Genomic DNA, 19541 nt, shown 5'->3' on the forward strand with positions numbered 1-19541 from the left:
ACAGTCAGCTCCTGGTCTTGTTGACCGTTTAGAGCTTCTCCATCTTTGGCTGTCAAGAATATAATCAATCTGATTTCGGTATCGACCATCTGGTGATGTCCATGTATATGTCCATGTATAGGAAGAGGATGTTTGCTGTGACCAGTGCGTTCTCTTGGCCAAATCTATTATCCTTTGCCCTGCTTCATTTTGTACTCCAAGGCCAAATTTGCCTTTTACTCCAGGTATCTCTTGACTTCCTACTTTTGCATTCCAGTCCCCTATGATGAAAAGGACATCTTTTTGGGTTGTTAGTTCTAGAATGTCTTGTAGGTCTTCATAAAACCATTCAAATTCAGCCCCTTCGGCATTACTGGTCGGGGCATAGACTTGGATTACTGTGATACTGAATGGTTTGCCTTGGAAACAAACAGATCATTCTGTCATTTTTGAGATTACACCCAAGTACTGCATTTCAGACTCTTGTTGACTATGAGGGCTACTCCATTTCTTCTAAGGGATTGTTACCTACAGTAGTAGATATCATGGTCATATGAATTAAATTCGCCCATCCAGTCCATTTTCATGCACTGACATCTAAAATGGTGATGTTCACTCTTTCTATCTCCTGTTTGACCACTTTCAATTTAACTTAATTCATGGACCTAACATTCCAGGTTCCTATGCAGTATTGTTCTTTATAGCATCGAACTTTATTTCCATCACCAGTCACATTCACAACTGGGTGTTGTTTTCGCTTAGGCTCTGTCTCTTCATTCTTTCTGGAGTTATTTCTCCACTGTTCTCCAGTAGCATATTGGCCACCTACCGACCTGGGGAGTTCATCTTTCAGTGTCATATCTTTCTGCCTTTTCATACTGTTCATGGGATTCTCAAGGCAAGAATACTGAAGTGGTTTGCCATTCCCTTCTCCAGTGACCATGGAAGTTTTATTAAAAAAAAAGAGAAAACAAGTGTTGACAAGTGTATGGGGAAATAGGAACCCTTATGCATTGCTTTTGGGAATGTAAAATGGTGTGTCCATTGTGAAAAGCAGTATGGCAAGTCCTCAATAAATTAAACATGGAATTATCACATGATCTAACAATTTCACTCTGGGTATATACCCCAAAGAAGTGACAACAAGGTTTCAAACAGATATTTATACACACATATTTATAGGAGCAGTATCACACTAGTCAAAATGAAGAAGAAATCCAAGTATCCCCTGATGGATGAATGGAAATACCAATTGTAACATATGCATACAATGGAATTCCTTTAAACCTTTAAAAGGAAGGAAATTATGACACATACTTACACCATGCACCAGGGATGAATCTTCAAGACATTATGCTAAGTGAAATAGGGACAAATATTGCATGATTCCATTGTATGAGGTACTTAGAAGAGTCAAATCCATAGAAACAGGAAATAGATGGATGGTTGCTAAGGGCTAGGAGAAGGAGGAAGGGGAATTTGAATTTAATGGATATGGCGTTTCAGTTGGGAAAGACGGAAGAGTTTTGGAGAGGGTGGTGGTTGCACAAGAATGTGAATGTACTCAATAAAACAGAACTGTACACCTGAAAACGGTTACAATGGTCAATTTTATGTATGCCCATGCGTGCCCAATCACTTCAGTCACGTCCAACTTTTTGCAACCCATGGACCATGGCCCTCCAGGTTCCTCTGTCCATGGGATTTTCCAGGCAAGAATACTGGAGTGGGTTGAGATGCCCTCCTCCAGGGGGTCTTCCTGATGCAGGGATTGAACCCACATCTCCTGTGTCTCCTGCATTGTGGATTCTTTACTAGTGAGCCACTGGGGAAGCCCAATTTTATGTATACTTTAGCACAATTTTTAAAAACAGGAAAAAAAAAAAACAAGCAGAAGAGGAGCCTTTTCTGCAATATTCTTCCGGTATTGTGAACGTACTGGTTGACTAGGACAGCAGTACTTACTGGGGGATCTGGGCAATCTGGAGGCAGTGTCTAGAGACCTCTGGGGATGGGTCAAAGACATGTGAGGAGCTGGCGGGGCCCCTGGAGTCAGAAGCGCTGGCTCAGCATGGCCTCACCTGCCCCTACTTCTCCAGAGGTATCAGAAGGTTCAGCTGGACTTCAGCTCCTATCCTGGTTCCCCATGGCAGCTTCCTGGAGCCTTCCCACCCTCAGACCATTGTAGGAAGACATTCTTAGAGGGTCTCTGTTTCTTGCCTCAAACAAATTTTTTAAAATTTTAATTTCTATTTAAAAACAAATAGTTCCTCCAGTTATTGGAAAACTTTAAAAAATGTTTGGAACAACTTGGTTTATTGAATTTACTTCTTTCACTACAAATTTTACAAAATCTAAGTCCAGATCAAAGGTTTCCAATGCCGATTTATTAATGTGAGTTAAGATGTACTGGGTAAAGCATGTATCAAATTTTGAAGACTTAGTATGAGAAAGTGTGAAATAGTTCACTCATAATTTTATGTACTGTTACATGTTGACATGATGTTTTAAATATATTGGGTTAAATAAAATACTATTGTTGATTTCACCTTTTTGCCATTTTTTTGGCCTTGGAGTACAGCTTGTGGGATCTTAGTTTCTCGACCAGGGATCAAACCTGTGCCCCAGTGGAAAGTGGGAGCACAGAGCCCTAACCACTGGCCTGTCAGGGAAATCCCTGTTTGCCTTTTTGAAAAATGAAGCTACTAGAAAATTTAGTATTATACGTACACGGCTCATATTATCTTTCTATTGATAGTACAGTATTCTAAGGAAGCTCAGGTTAGCTGAGAAACTTATATAGCTAGTAAGTGGCAGAACCAGAATTTCAACCTAGATCCCCAAAGCTGGAGCTCTTTTCGGTTAAGTGGAAAACCTTGCTGGTTTGATCTAGGACCTCCAACAAAACCTGCCTGGAAGGGAAGCAGAACCCAGCGTATGAGCCCAAAGGACACAGGAGAGGGGAGGGCTGAGAGACAGGTTGGGTGGATAAGCTCTCCTCTTCACTTCTGTAGACAACCACCAAACCAATCAACTAGAGAGTTCTGCTTTTATTATTTCTTTATGCACTGGGCCTGAGATTTAATTTGAGAACACAGCCTCTACATTTAAAAAGTCGGAAACCTTTGGTGAAGAGGGAAGTCTTTGAATTCAAACACATGTGAACTGCTTGACCTAGGGCAAGTTCAATGCTCTGAGCCTCAGTTTCAACATCTGTAAAATGGGGATTGGTGTTACCTGTCTTGAAAGATCATGCCAACAATGAGATGATGGCGGATAGCATGCATGACTCAGAGCAGGTGTGCAATGAATGTGACCGCTCTCTCCCCCTCAAGGCTGCACTGGACCCAGTTCTGACTCAGTGTGTGTATGTGTGTGTAGGTGGGATAGTGGGGTGACTTAAATATGAAGTAAGTGGTGATCTTCATCCCCTCGGGATTTCTTGTCTCATATTTTCCCTTATGAGAAAGCCAAAGCCCTTGACTGTGTGGATCACAACAAACTGGAAAATTCTTCAAGAGATGGGAATACCAGACCACCTTACTTGCCTCCGCAGAAATCTGTGTGCAGGTCAAGAAGCAGTAGTTAGAACTGGACATGGAAAAATAGACTGGTTCCAAATTGGGAAAGGAGTATGTCAAGGCTGTATATTGTCACCCTGCGTATTTAACTTATATGCAGAGTACATCATGAGAAACGCTGGGCTGGAGGAAGCACAAGCTGGAATCAAGATTGCTGGGAGAAATGTCAATAATCTCAGATACTCAGATGACACCTCCCTTATGGCAGAAAGCAAAGAAGAACTAAAGAGCTTCTTGATGAAAGTGAAAGAGGAGAGTGAAAATTTGGCTTAAATTTTAACATTCAAAAACCTAAGATCATGGCATCCATCCCATCACTTCATGGCAAACAGGGAAACAATGGAAACAGTAAAGGACTTTATTTTTTGGGCTCCAAAATCACTGCACATGGTGACTGCAGCCATGAAATTAAAAGTCACTTGCTCCTTGGAAGAAAAGCTATGACCAACCTAGACAGCATATTAAAAAGTAAACCTTTGCTAACAAAAGTCCGTTTAGTCAAAGCTATGACTTTTCCAGTAGTCATGTATGGATGTGAAAGTTGGACCATAAAGAAAGCTGAGCACTGAAGAATTGAGGTTTTTGAACTGCTGTGTTGGAGAAGACTCTTGAGAGTCCCTTGGACTGCAAGGAGATGCAACCAGTCAATCCTAAAGGAAATCAGTCCTGAATATTCGTTGGAAGGACTGATGCTGAAGCTGAAACTCCAGTACTTTGGCCACCTGATGTGAAGAACTGACTCATTGGAAAAGACCCTGATGCTGGGAAAGATTGAAGGCAGGAGGAGAAGGGGGCGACAGAGGATGAGATGGTTGAATGGCATCGATGGATGGACCGACTCGTTGGACATGAGTTTGGGCAAGCTCCAGGAGTTGGTGCGGGACGGGGAAGCCTGGCGTGCTGCAGTCCATGGGGTCGCAAAGAGTCGGACACGACTGAGAGACTGAACTGATTTTCCCTTATCCTCAGAATTATTTGTTTTCAATGGTAGTTTCATATCCACCTGTGGACAGTGAAGGACTTGGGAGAATGAGATAAAGTAGGGGATGACAATGCATGCCAAACACTCCACACGCGACTGTGTTTAATCCAGTAGGCCTTTTCTTTGCTTATTTGATGAGAAAGGGAGGCCTGCAGGGGGCAGCACCTGGCCAGTACTTCACCATGAGGGACTGGCTCAGGGGCCTATGGACTTTGCAAGAAATCAAGAGACTCCCCAGGCACAGGGGAGGGTTGAAGATTTCTGGAAGGAAATTTCGAGAAGGAACCTCAGTTCTAGTGTTGAGACACTCATGATTCTTCCCTGTAAGGTAGTGATGCTGATTAAACTGGGCTCCTGGGCTTCTTGGTCCCTGTGATTCCACGCAACCTCTTTTCCAGTCCCTCAAGGAGTCACTTATAAAACCTCCCAGTTTCAGACCTGAGAGGAACCTAGATGGAGATCTAACCCTAATACATTTTAACCAAAGTAGGGGGCGAGCAACCTGGTAAGGCAGGTGTGTGTGTATCCCCATTTTACAGAAGAGAAAATGGAGACTCAGAGAGGTTAAGTGACTTTCCCTAGGTCCCACAGATAAGAAGTTACATTTCTTTTGTTTGCAGACTACAGAAATGACTAGGTAACTTAAGCAAAGGGGAGGAAAGTGAATCCTGGGGCATATTACAGAATGGCAAGAGAGTTGACTGGCTTGGCCCAGAAGGCTGGGGCCCGAGGCCGCACAAGAACCACAGGTGGCTGGCGGGCTGTGGCCCTTTGTCTCCTGGAAGCCCCTACCTGACCAAGCCCTGCCTCCAGGTCCTTCTAGGCCTCGTATCTCTCAGGTTTAAGATACAGGTCCCTGGGAGAGAGGTCCTGAATGGACCCTCTGGGGTCAGTGGTCAGGGGTCAGCATCACAAGGAGGAGTTACTACGGTGAAGCCCAGACACATCTGCCGCCACGGGTGTGCACCTCGGGTCTGGGCCGGCCCCTGACTCGCAGTCAGCGCCTTCGCTCTGTCGCACACCACTCTCCGGTCACTGCAGCAGTCTAATCCCAGTGACAGCCCAGCCAAGGAAACTAGGTGCTATTTGCATGTTAATGAAGGATGTCCAAAGACCAAAGGCCTTTGTTTGAGTCCTGAAAGGCTGATTCTCCCATCTGATGGCAACTCTAGGCTCTGTAACAGATAGGGTACCAGGGACAAGGCAGCCCCTCCTGGTACCTCCTGTCACATCACACAAGGGTGCCTCCAACTCATGAAGTTCCCCTGTTTATTTCTCCCGTTCCCCCAACTCCTTTCCATCTCCCTCTCCAAGGATTTAGTAATATGTTGTCTAGACACTACTGCTGCCGTTTCTCCTCCATTAATCCATTTTAATTGGAAAGTTATCATAATGCAAACTCTCTTCGGTATTATTTGCAGCTCTGCATTATTAGAACTTCACCAACTCGCTTTCCCAGCAAATTAAACTTGCTATGGAAGCAATGAGATCAGCTGCTCGTATTAAATCAGGCTGTGCGTTGTTAAGCGGGGTTGGGAACGAGGCTCCCTCAGCTGGGTGGGGTGCGTTGCTGGAGGCATTTACAATGGCACTACTGTTTCTATGCTGGGGATTTGGCCTCTGTGCCCAATTCTCCTCTTTTTGGCTGAGTGCTCTGTGTTGGAAATTAGAGATGAGAAGAAAGAGGGGACAAAACAACCTCTGGTGGTATCTGGTCCCTCACCCAAAACCCAGGGCAAATGGCAGTGATCAGAATGTACAGGGGACTAACACTCCACAGATTATAAAGCACATTCAACTAGTCCTCAGAATGCTGTGAAGTAGCAATTCTCACAAAGAGGATAGCTGAACTTGCTCTGGGTTGCACAGGCAACCCCGTGGTCCAGGCTCGTGCGGCCGATGTAATAGAGCAGGGACTCCACGCCAGGCCCTCTGCATCTGAAACCATGCCGCCCCAAGGGACAAAATCAGAGCAAAGTAAGCGAACACCTTTCTCAGGGCAGAGCTTGGAAGGTGCACGATTGGTCCAAGCCAGTCATAGAATTCCTGTCTGCCTTTGCCAGTGACAGGTCTGGAGGCGTCTGCCTGCCTCATTTCCAGCCAATTGCACACCATGAAAAGACTGCCAGGGCCTTGTGTGAAACTTCTCTGATGACAGAGTGGTCCCAGCTGAGGTGAAATGCCCCCAAACTCTCGTGGTCTGCTTCTTGTCGCCAGTGCAGAGGGGTCAGTGGGAGTCTCTATTGCTCTCTCAACCCCAGCCTATGCTCTTGAGCAGAATTCACTTTCCATCTGGGTAAAGGGTGCTGTGTGAAGCTGGCTCTACATATCTGTACGGCTCTAGGCAATGAACTTCAGGAAGAAGTTTCTGGACAAAATTCAGATATTGCTACGGGGCTAAATGGTATGTGTGCATTTATATCTTGGGATGGAATAGAGATATAATATTCCTCCCCTAACTGCAGAAGGTCAGGCACTGTGATGGCCTGGGGGCTCTTGGGACCCAGGATAGGAGACTGTGGCAGTCCATGGATGGTATGGAAATAGCCACTCACTGAAAGGCTGACTTTCAAGTGGTTCATGCTCTGCAGCCACCAAGATGGTGGGTCTGTAAGGCAGGTGGACTCAGAGGCGTCATGTTAGCATAGCCCCAAGGTGACTGAAATCTGCACAAACTTCCTGCCCATTTCCCACTCCAGTGCTTTCTGGAGGATGGGGAACCCATGGATCTGGCAATGGGTATTGCCCCCCACTTGCCCTTATCTATGCAAGTTAGTTAACTCCAAGAAGCTACTCTTTCCTCAACTGAACGTTGGCAGTAAGACCCCAAGGCAGTGGGTATAGAGTGCCCTGCAGACCTACAGGAGGGTGTCAGAAGTGGTTCTTAAGAAGGTATACCAGGTGCATAGATCTGGGGTACATCCATGGCATCAAGACTCTTGGGACAAGGCCTAGGAATCCGCATTTTCCTATAAGTGCTCCGGGTTATCCTGACCCACTCTGCACATTCAAGTGCCACCTGAAGAGCCTGTCGTGCCCTGGGATGGTTCAGCAATTGGGCAGGCAGGGTGGTCAACCGACATGAGAGAGCTAAAGAGGCCAAGGCAATGCCCAGGGTCACCTGAGGGCAGGGTAGAGTCTGGAACCTTACTCCCTCACCTGTCTCCACTGTCCTTATCCTCCTAGCTGCAGGTGGGAGGCCTCGGAGCTAAGGAAGCCCAGAATCAAGGGATGATAGCTATTAGGAGAAGCAGGAGCGCTCATTCATGCCATCCATGGCAGTGGGCTCTGGGCCTTTCCCAGGCCACATTCCTGCTTCTGGGAATATTAATAAAAATAAGACGTGTTTATATAATGAGTCTGGGCTTTCCAATGGTTCAGGGGTAAAGAATCTGCCTGCCAGTGCAGGAGACACAAGAGATGCAGTTTTGATCCCTGGGTCGGGAAGATCCCCTGGAGAAAGAAATGGCAACCCACTCCAATATTCTTGCCTGGGGAATTTAAGGGACAGAAGACCCTGGCGGACTACAGTCTATGGTGTCGCAGAGTCAGACACGACTTAGCGACTAAACAACAATAAAACCACATGCCTGGGCACTGGCTGCAACGCTTTATATGGACTAAATCAATCCTCACAATTAGCCTCTGAGATGGGCACTATTATTCTCCCCACTTTACAGATGAGGAGACTGAGGCACTCAGAAAGTACTGGCCATCCAAACAGACTCTCAGGCCCTGAAGCAGCAAGTGGGAATTTCTTCTGGGAACTTCTCCAAGCCCTGGTTTTACAGAGAGACAGCCCAGAGAGGAGAGGGCCAGGGAGAGCTACACCCAGTCCGCAGCCGGGCTGGGCCGGGTTGTGGCTCTGGCCTCCAGGCCATGCTGCCTTGTTTCGAAACGGGTGCTTATGGGCTGTTCTGGCCACAGGGCTCATTACTGAGGCTACAAATTGAATGAAATAGCTGCTTGGTTACAAATTAATAACAGATTTGTTTGTCATTAAGGCAGCATTGTTTAATAAAATTAGTTCAGCTGAGCGTAATTACCTTCATATAAAATTCTCCCTTAAAAATTACTTTGATAAATCTAAGCCAATTAGGCGGCATAGCAACTAGGGTGTGGGGTTTGGCTCTGAGCTTAGGTTGGGTCCCTACGGGACATCCTGGGTCCAGAATTCAGTTTCATGCCCCTGGGAACCTCTTGAAGGCCCAATGGAGAGCACGTAACTCAGCTTCTCCAAGGCAAAACCATACAGGGCCTTGGACAGATCTCTCACTAAATCCCAAACAACTTTCCTCCTAAGCAGGCTTGCCTCCATTTTTCTTGCTACCCTTCCAGCCATTCATGCTCATTCCTAAACTCTGGGTTACCAGGGCATTTGTCTCCTCAAAGACTCTCAGGGTCTCCCTATTGTCCATAAGCCTCTGTTTTATCCCAAACCTTGATCTTATTATTCAAGACCCTTTGAATCTGGTCTCCTGGTAATGTAGGGCAAATGATCACAAAACTGAGGGTCAGCCCGTGCTGAGTCCTCGCATGCCCCTTCGCCTCTTTGTCCTTCCATCCGTGTGTGCGTTGGTAGATCAGCCGAGCCCGACTCTTCGCGACCCTGTGGGCTTCCGTGTGCTCCCTTATAAAATGAGAAGCAGCAGTTTCCTGCTCAGACAGTTGTGAGCATCACAGGAGATGATGACTACGGGGCTTTGGAAACCACAGCCCCCCGCTGAGGCTTCCCTGCTGCTCTCGCCCCCTTGCTTAGCAGCTGGTCAGCTTTCCTGGCCTGGCCACTCAGCTTACCACCATTTCTGGATCCCCCTTGTCGCTGGGGCCGTGCAGCCCTCTCTGGAACATCCTACCTGCTCCTCTCGGGTTAACTGGCTTAGGTTTTCAGGCTCAGTCAATGCCCACCTTTCTAGATGCTTCTCCTATTTGCTCTGCTGGCCCCTGGGCCACCTCCCTGAGCACCTTGAGCCTGACCTTGGAATTGTGTTCCCAGCCAGGAGTGGGGATGGGTATATGGAATCACACTCCACGTGGTTAATTTATAAGGCGTAAAACATTCTAGTTTTATGTCATTGTTTCTTTCAGGGATTGTCTGGAAAATCTGCTGTAGAATCAAAAGATGTCTCTTCTAGGGACTTCCCTGGTGGTCCAGTAGTTAAGAACTTGTCTTCCAATGCAGGGGATGCGGGTTCGATCCCTGGTTTGGGGCACTAAGATCTCACATTGCATGGAACAAGTAAGCCTTTGGGCTGCAATGAAAGACCCTGTGTGGCTCAACTAAAACCCAACACAGCCAAATAAATAAATAAATATTATTTTTAAAAAAAGATGTTTCCCTTGGATGGGCTCTCAGAGATCAGCAGGCCCAACACTCTCATTCATGGAGGGGGAAATGGAGTCATGAGGCCACTTAGTGGTGGGGTCAGGCCTGGCTCCCTTATCTCTTCACTTCTGGGCCAGAATTTACCCCAGACTGTATTTTCCATTGTTTCTCTTCTGTTCCAATTCTTCTTTGCCCTTTGCTGAGCCTGCTGAGCCCCCTGAGCCTGAGCCTGTCATTACTTGAACAATACTCTGGAATCCAGCTGCCTGGATTTCCTGTTCAACTCACAGGTCCAAGATCCCCAAATGGCCCAGCAGGAAGCCAGTGGAAGGTAAGGACTCTGAGTAGGGAGTGAAGAAGGAATTCATAGGGCCTGGACTCTATCTTAGGCCTGTTCATGCTGATCATGCTCGGCCACCTTTCCAATGGACTCTGAACTCTGTGTTTAGTGCCTATGAAAACAACAACAGAAGGATAAGACCCCCTGAAGACAGGGGAACCTTGAAGATCGTATCTAGGTTACTCATCGCCTAAGAGAAAACATACACTAATCACCCCTTCCTCCAAACAGGCCATAAATTTTTCTGTATCTATCGTCGTGTAACCTCGGGTTTATTGATTATTGGCTAATTGTTTGACTGTTTGAGCACATGAGTACATAGCACGTGAATGATGGGTTATTGGGATTGTATTTTCCTTGGTTTATGTAAGTCTCAAGGAATTTGGAGTGGTGGGTTCAGACACATACACATGGGGTATAAAAGATTTTCACAAATGTTGGTTGGGGTCCTTGGCTAAGAGGAGACTCTGCCTTGGGCCCGCCATTGTAATAAACTGCACTCCACTATCTGCATTGTCCTTCTGAGTGAGTTTGTTTCCTGGAACGCATGGCTATAACAGGACAGTCAGTCCAGTCCAGTTCAGTTGCTCAATCGTGTCTGACTCTTTGAGACCCCATGGACTGCAGCATGCCAGGCTTCCCTGTCCATCACCAACTCCCGGAGCTTGCTCAAACTCATGTCCATCGAGTTGGTGATGCCATCCAGCCATCTCATCCTCTGCCATCCTCTTCTCCTGCCTTCAATCTTTCCCAGCATCAGGGTCTTTTCCAATGAATCAGTTCTTTGCATCAGGTGGCCAAAGTATTGCACCTTCAACTTCAGCACCAGCCCTTCCAATGAATATTCAGGACTGATTTCCTTTAGGATTGACTGGTTGGATCTCCTGGCAGTCCAAGGGACTCTCAAGAGTCTTCTCCAACACAGTTCAAAAGTATCAATTTTTCGGTGCTCAGCTTTCTTTATGGTCCAACTCTCACATCCATACATGACTACTGGAAAAACTATAGCTTTGACTAGATAGACTTTTGTCAGCAAAGTAATGACTCTGCTTTTAAATATGTTGTTTAGGTTGGTCATAGCTTTCCTTCAAAGGAGCAAGCGTCTTTTAATTTCATGGCTGCATTTCAGGGAGGACATAGTGCCACATGGAGAAGGAAATGGCAACCCACTCCAGTGTTCTTGCCTGGAGAATCCCAGAGACGGAGGAGCCTGGTGGGCTGCCGTCTATGGGGTCACACAGAGTCGGACACGACGGAAGCGACTTAGCAGCAGCAGCAGTGCCACACAACTCCAGGGGGCGCCACTCATAGACTATTCCGTCCCCTGGCATTGCACACTGCACAGCCCACACAGCTATACACGGTGCCTTGCAAACCAGTGGAGATACTTAAGCATGTAAGGAAAAGACCCAACCCAAGTGCAGGGAGGTAGCTAAGAAAAGGAAAGAAGCTGGACAAGAACTCAGGCAGGAAATAAGCCAAGACAACCTTTCTTTCAGAGAGCCCTGCATCCGGCTTGTCATAGGGAGTACCTGGAGTCTGCAGGGGGCCACAAACTTACCCTGCAACTTCTGGGCTCAAGTTCCTCATTTGTAAGATGGTGAAAACAACATGTAATTTACAAGGGCTGGTAATGAGAAAATAGGTGTGGAAGTGCTGGAGAAGTATTGGGTTGGCCAAAAAATCCTTCTGGTTTCTTGTACAATCTTATGGAAAAACCCGAATGAGCTTTTTGGCCAGCCTAATACAAGCTAATGATCTGATGTCACAGCACAGGGGTATCTGGGACAGAGGCTTAGCGTCTGAGAAGCTCTCTTTCTGCCTCTCTCCGAGCCCGAGGACTGAGCCAATGGCCGGGCGGAAGACCCCATCTCTGGGTGGAATTCCAGCATCCACCAGGGAGCAAGAGGTTTTGTGGCAGTGGTGAGTGTTGTGGGGTGGCGGGGTAGAATGGGGACACTGGCTCCCTCTGCAGAGAGAAGGGAGGACATTTCCCTTTGCCCCCAGGCTCTCCACATTCCCAGGGGCCAGACCCCTGGGGTGGCCCCTCCTGAAAGGCCTCACCAGCCATCCACCCAGCGGGAGGGTTTGGGAAGGGGAGGAGGTGGGGGTCTGCAGCATGCATGGGCTGAAAAGTTCTGAAAACACGCTGCCTGGGTGCCAGCCCCCTCCTTGGCCCCCCAGCTCCCTCTAAAGCCCCCTTTGAAGGGGACCTCGGAGCTCTAATGAGTTGAGAGCTTTTATGGGAGCCCAGGCAAACCAATTAGGTTTGCTTAAAAATATTGTATTCATTAGCATGAAAATAAAGCTGAACTTTTTAGAGATAATTGCATCTTTTAAAATGTGGTAGTCTTTGTCTGGGCTTGTCTCATAAATATGCATGCTGCATAATCCTTTTGGAACCGTGGTCGCAATCATGAGTAACACACAAATGCATCCAGGGTGTTAATATTCTGACAAGAGTGGGGCCTCTTGGGCTGGCGTGCCACCGGCGGTGGCCTCCGGAGGCGGCTCTGTAATCCCCCAGCTGCAGCCTATGCCTCTCACGGGGGTGGAATGCTGTCTCAGATCCATGATACCATAGACCAGGGCTCCACTTTTAAATCGCTCCCTTTTGTGCTGAGGTTTCCAAAGAGGTGGGTTGCAGGATTCTTGGGCTTGGCTCAAGACGCAGAGGAGGGCCACAGAAGCTGAGCTCAATTTACAGCTGGGGAAATTGAGGTCCCAGGGGTTAAGTGGGTTTGCCAAGGTCACCTGGCATGGATGAGGCCAAGATGAAGCCTGGTTTACCATCAGAGGCTGGCGCTTGTTATCTAAAATCACTGGAGGGTTCCTGCCAGGGAAAGGATTGCATTAACATTTAGCCGTTAAAGAATGCATTTCAGGTTGTGAGCCTGGATGGCTGGGGGAAGGGTTGCTGGCTCCAGCTGCAGTTTCTATCAGCTGCCCTCCGAGCCACCCCAAATAAACATGCCATCTAAGTTAAAGCAGTCAGCTTGCTATGTCCATGTGGCTTTGAGAGAAGTTCTAAGCAAACCCCTTCCCAACTGGGAGTGCCCCTCAGTTCTCTGGATAGAAATTTCTGAGCTGCCTCTGGTGCCTGCCTACAGGAGTTCTTTTATCTCCCTTCCCTGCTCCCTCCCTTCCTCCCAAGTGGAACAGCTTTATAAGATCAATATCCCACTAGGATGATAGGACTGGCCCCCAGGGAAAACTGTGAGCTCAGTGAAGTTTCATTTCAGCAACTGTTTTCTAAGTCCTTGCTCTGTTCCAGTCACCAAGCTAAGCCTTAGGGGGCTACACAGGTGGTACAGGGGTCTGCATGTCCTAGTACACCATCCGCGGGGAGGCGGGCACATTTGTCAGTGGGTAGAGATCCTGGCCCCTTGCAAAGCCATGCTATGGGGGTGTGGGGAGTGAGGCATACATCCAGGGGGTGGCAAGGCTGAGTGTGGTCTGGTAAGTTGCCTTTTGAAGACCAGCTGGGATTTGGGCAGGCTTTGGGAACAACTGGAGCAGAAGAGGCTCAGGGTTTAGGATGTGCTGGGGCAACATCCGAGCTGAGAAAGTTTTCCTTTGCTGCTTCCCAGGGTCCCTCCAGAGACTCCTGTCTCCTGTCCTCAGGTTCTCAGCTGCCCCCTGGCTGCCCCTCCTTCCTATCCCCAGGTCACTGCAAGGTATGCCAGGCCTCCAAAGTTACCAGATAGAAAACCATCTATGTCCAACAATGACTGATGGGATAGGAAGTGAATCACCTTCCCAAACTCGTTCTGTGAGGCCACGATCACCCTGATACCAAATCCAGGCAAAGATACCACACACACACAAAGAAAATTACAGCCCAATATTACTGATGAACATAGATGCAAAATTCTCCACAAAATACCAGCAAACTGAATCCAACAATACATTAAAAGAGTCATACACCATGATCAAGTGGGATTTATGCCAGAGATACACGGATTTTTCGGTATCTTCAAATCAATCAGTGTGGTACTCCACATTAACAAACTGAAGAATAAAAATCCTTTGATCATTTCAACAGATGCAGAAAAAGCATTTGACAAAGTTCAACACTGGTTTATGATAAAAAACTCTCCAGAAACTATACAAAGAGGGACCATACCTTAAAATAATAAAGGCCATATATGACAAGCACAGAGATAACATCATACTCAATGGTGAAAAGCTGAAAGCATTTCCTCTAAGATCAGGAATAAGGCAAGGATGTCTACAATCACCACTTTTATTCAACATAGTTTTAGAAGTCCTAGCCATGGTAATCAGAGAAGAAAAACAAAAGGGATCCAAATGGGAAAAGAAGTAAAACTGTCCCTGTTTGCAGATGACATGATACCATACATAAAGAATCCTAAAGACGCCAGCTGAAAACTACTAGAGCTCATTAATGACTTTAGCAAGGTTGCAGGATACAAAATCACTACAGAGAAAACTGTTGCAATTCCATACACTAACCACAAAAGATCACAAAGAGAAATTAAGGAAACAATCCCATTTACCGTTGCCTCAAAAGAATAAAATACCTAGAAATAAACCTATTTAAGCAAACAAAAGACCTATACTCTGAAAACTGTAAGATGCTGATGAAAGAAATCAAAGATGACACAAATAAATGAAGGATATACCGTGTTCTTAGACTGAAAGAATCAATATTGTTAAAATGACTATACTGCCCAAGGAAATCTACAGATTCAATGCCATCCCTAACAAATTACCGATGGCAAGTTTTGCAAATGTAGAATAAAAAATCTTAAAGTTTTAATGAAAATACAAGAGATGCCAAATAACCAAAGCAATCTTGAGAAAGAAAAATGGAGCTGGAGTAATCAGGCTCCCTGACCTCACTGCTGCTGCTGCTGCTAAGTCGCTTCAGTCGTGTTCGACTCTGTGCGACCCCATAGACGCCAGCTCACCAGGCTCCCCTGTCCCTGGGATTCTCCAGGCAAGAACACTGGAGTGGGTTGCCATTTCCTTCTTCAATGCATGAAAGTGAAAAGTGAAAGTGAAGTCTCTCAGTCACATCCGACTCCTAGTGACCCCATGGACTGCAGCCCACCAGGCTCCCCCATCCATGGGATTTTCCAGGCAAGAGTACTGGAGTGGGTTGCCATTGCCTTCTCCACCCTGACCTCACACTATGCTATAAAACTACAGTAAACAAAACGGCATGGTCCTGGCACAAAGACAGACTTAGAGATCAATGAACAGGACACAAATAAATCCAAACCCAGAAATAAATCCAAACAGTTATGGTAAAATAATCTATGACAAAGCGGGTAAGAATATACAGTGGAGAAAAGAGTCTCTTCAATACATGATGCTAGGAAAACTGGACAGCTATATGTAAAAGAATGAAATTAGAACATTTTTCTAACACCATATGCAAAAATAAACTCAAAATGGATTAAAGACCTAAATGTAAGACTGGGTACTATAAAAGTCTTAGAGGAGTACTTAGGCAGAACACTCTTAGACACAAGTCACAGGAATATCTTTTTGGATCCACTTTCTAGAGTAATGAAAACAAAAACAAAAATAAGCAAATGGAAACGAATTAAATTCAAAAGCTTTTGCAAGCAAAGGAAACCATAAGGAAAATGAAAAGACAACCCACAGAATGGGAGAAAAAACATCTAAATAGACATTTCTCTAAAGAAGACTTACAGATGGCCAAAAAGCACATGAAAAGATGCTTAACATGGCTAATTATTAGAGAAATGTAAACCAAAACTATATCAAACTATCATCTCACAGCAGTTAGAAGAGCCATCATTAAAAAAATCTATAAACAATAAATATTGGAAAGGGTGTGGAGACAAGGGAACCCTCCTACACTATTTATGGGAATACAAATTAGTACAGCCACTATGGAGAACAGTATGAAGCTCTTTAAAAAACTAAAATAGCAATACTGCATGACCCTTAAAAAACTAAAAACGGAGATCTACTACATGACCCAGCAATCCCATGCCTGGGCACATACCCAGGGGAAATGAAAATTCGAAAACATCCATACACCCTGATGTTTATTGCAGTACTCTTTACAACAGCCAGGACATGGAAACAAGCTAAATGTCCATCAACAGAGAACTGGATTAAGAAGATGTGGTACACAAATACAATGGAATATCACTCAGACATAAAAAATAATGAAATAATGCCATTTGCAGCAATGTGGATGGACCTAGGGGTGCTCATACTAAGTGAAGTAAGCCAAAGACAAATAGCATGGTATCAAACATATGAAATCTAAAAAATGATACAGATAAATTTACAAAACAGAAACAGACTCATAGCCTTAGAGAACAGACTTGCAGTTACCAAAGGGGAAAAGTGGAGGGGGCATAAATTAGGAGGTTGGGATTAACATATCCACACTAGTATATATAAAAATAGATAATCAATAAGGACCTACCGTATAGCACAGGGAACTCTGCTCAATATGCTAATAACCATCTAGGAAAAGAATCTGAAAAAGAACAGATATAACTGAATCAATTTTCTGTACACCCGAAACTAATACAACACTGTAAACCAACTATACTCCAATAGAAAATAAAAATTGTACAAGAAAAGAGAAAGCGCATCGCCTTTATTTATAGCGTACTGTGGGTCATTGTTTTTTAGTCGTTAAGTTGTCTGACTCTCTTGCGACCCAGTGGACTAGAGCCCACCAGGCTCCTCTGTCCATGTGATTTCCCTGGGAAGAATACTGGAGTGGGTTGCCATTTCCTTCTCCAGGGGATCTTCCTGACCCAGGGACCGAACCCATGTCTCCTGCACTGGCAGGTGGATTCCTTACTGCTGAGCCACCAGGGAAGCCTCATAGCCTGCTGACTTTTGTCAAAAAAGCAGTTAGGTTTTTTTGTGACATGAAACTGCCACATTCAACCATTTAGAATAAAATAGTGATTTTAACCTCTATGGGAGATACTGTGCATTCCTATTGCACAGACAGGGAAACTGAGGCAAAAAGAACTGAACCTTCCTAGGTCTCGTGGAGCTGGGCTTCATCCCTGGCTACCTGGGCCACATGGAAGTGTCACAGAATACAGGCACCATGGGCTTGGAACTCACCAGACAGAAGAACAAAATATAGAGAAAAAAGAGGTAGTTGGGTGTAGAAAACTGCATCCCATAACTCTGACGAGACTTCTGCTGTTAAAGGCAAAGTATGATTCCGTGCTTCCTAAGGGAGGAGGCTGGTGGGGGAGGGGAGGGGCGCCAGCAGGGGAAGGGAGTTCTCACTGCTAGAGCAAGGGACAACCCAAGAACCCAGCACCATCTCCCCAAGGGGCACGCTGACCAGGAGGGACCTCTTTGGATTCAGTTTTTAGAGCAAAAGCAGAGGTAATAGTCATGAAGGTCAAATCACACTGTTAAAGTCAGAACTTGGTTTGGGGGAAGAATATCAAAGACTTGACCCCAGGAGTGCAGCTTCTTGGTGATTTGTCTTAACACAAGGAACCTAGAAATGAGAAAGTGCTTTGAGGCGTCCAACTATCGGATCTGAATTTGAATCCCTGTCTGCCACTCACCTGGTGGGTGACCCTGCGTCGGCTAATTAATTATATCATTTTACACCAAGGCTAAGTGGCCCCTGGAGCCCTTTTCTTTCTATGTTTAAAAATTCCAGAAGAACTAATATTGTAATTATAGGGACTTCTTGAAAAAAGCCAAAATTGATTTCTAATTTGTAAAGAGTCAGGTCTGGGCTCATGGGATGTGGCTGGACACTTCACTGAGTCCTCTCACTCCACATCATTGTTGATACAGCTGATCTTACTTGGATCTTAGGATTCTTTACAACTATGCTAGAAATTGGAGGGTAGGAGGGGTGATCAGCGAGTTCCAGAAACCTCACACAATAAGTGTATCATGAACATTTTCTCATGCCCATGCTTATAACACTACCTCATACTTTTAATGCCAGCATAGTATTTCAAAGCATGCAGGTACCATATTTGTTTAAAAGCAGTATATTTGTCTTTTTGTCCTTTTAAAGGTAATACTTTTGGGGTTTCCCTGATGACTCAGTGGTAAAGAATCCACCTGTCAATGCAGGAGACACGGGTTTGCTCCCAGGTCTGGGGAGATCCCATATGTCTCGGAGCAACTAAGTCCATGTCCCACAGCTACTGAGCCCATGTGCTGCAAATACTGAAGCCTGTGAGCTCTAGAGCCTGTACTCTGCAACGAGAGAAGCCGCTGCAGTGAGAAGCCCTCACATCGCAACCCAGGAGTAGACCCAGATCACTGCAGCTAGAGAAAAGCCCATGCAGCAACAAAGACCCAGCACAGTCAAACACAATACATGAATTAATTTAAAAATTTTGTTTTAAAATTAATACTTTTTTCCCATTACTGGTAATTCTGTAATGATCAGCAGGGTCTAAATACAGTTGTAAATAACATTTTAATGATAACATTGTGCACTACACATTCACAGATAGTATTTTGTATGAGGACTTTGAGGAATTACTGCATGAAATGTATGTACATTTGACACGTTCATAGGTACTTTCAAACTACTCTTGGAAAAGAAAAAAAAAATCACTTTACTTCTAACAAGTGTATGAACATGTCTATTTTTCCAAATCCTCTAAATAAGGCCATTTACCCTGTGCCTATTATTCTACATACTGATTCTTCTTATTGATTTTTAAGAACTTTTTGTATATTATGGACATATACCCTTTGTCAGTTATGAATGATGGTACAAATATTTTCTCTGGTCTATTACTTATCCCTTACCTTCATTTATATTTTGACATGCAAAAGTGTTTTTTTTTATGGCTTCTGAATTTAATGCCTTGAATAGGAAGTCATCTTCCGTTCCAAGAGTAAAAGAAAAAAAAAGTACCCTGTATTTTTCTAATGCTTTAAAAAAATTAAAAGTACTTTTTTGAGGGACCAAAGCATTAACTGGGGAAGGCAGTACATAGTCATTGTGCTCTTCACCACAGCACCCTTTTGGTTCTCTTCTCTACAGCATATGGAGAATTTGACTTCCTGCACTCCTTGTGGTCAGGTGGGGCTGTGTGACTAGCTCTAGCCCTAGTTGTGAGGAGAATCGATGGGGTCACTTCAGGACCAAGCACTTAATTGATAATGTAAGACCTTCCAGTCCATGCCCAGCCCTTCCATGGCAACGTTTGAGATGGTGGCGGCTTCATCAGCTGGTTCCTGTGCTATTTTAACGAGCAGAGCCACGCTACCAGCATGCGAACAGACATGGGCCCTGAGCCATGCCTCAGCCTTCAGTGTGTGAGGTCACTGAGGTTTTGAGGCAGTGTATTACCATGACGCAGT

At 45.4% G+C, this 19541-nt stretch overlaps 2 long non-coding RNA genes across 2 annotated transcripts in view; one reads left to right on the forward strand and one right to left on the reverse strand.

The window, feature by feature from the left end:
- Nucleotides 1-19541, forward strand: part of LOC129620978 (uncharacterized) — a 103386-nt gene that overhangs the window by 54757 nt on the left and 29088 nt on the right. The window lies entirely within an intron of this gene.
- The window catches only part of LOC129620979 (uncharacterized), a 36747-nt gene that overhangs the window by 11692 nt on the left and 5514 nt on the right, over nt 1-19541 (reverse strand). Inside the window, exon 2 of the long non-coding RNA XR_008698968.1 lies at nt 16645-16698. This is a non-coding gene — a long non-coding RNA (uncharacterized LOC129620979). The remainder of the gene's footprint in view (nt 1-16644; nt 16699-19541) is intronic.

The sequence above is a fragment of the Bubalus kerabau genome, chromosome 10 (genome assembly GCF_029407905.1).
Source record: "Bubalus kerabau isolate K-KA32 ecotype Philippines breed swamp buffalo chromosome 10, PCC_UOA_SB_1v2, whole genome shotgun sequence".
NCBI classification, from domain to species: domain Eukaryota; kingdom Metazoa; phylum Chordata; class Mammalia; order Artiodactyla; family Bovidae; genus Bubalus; species Bubalus kerabau.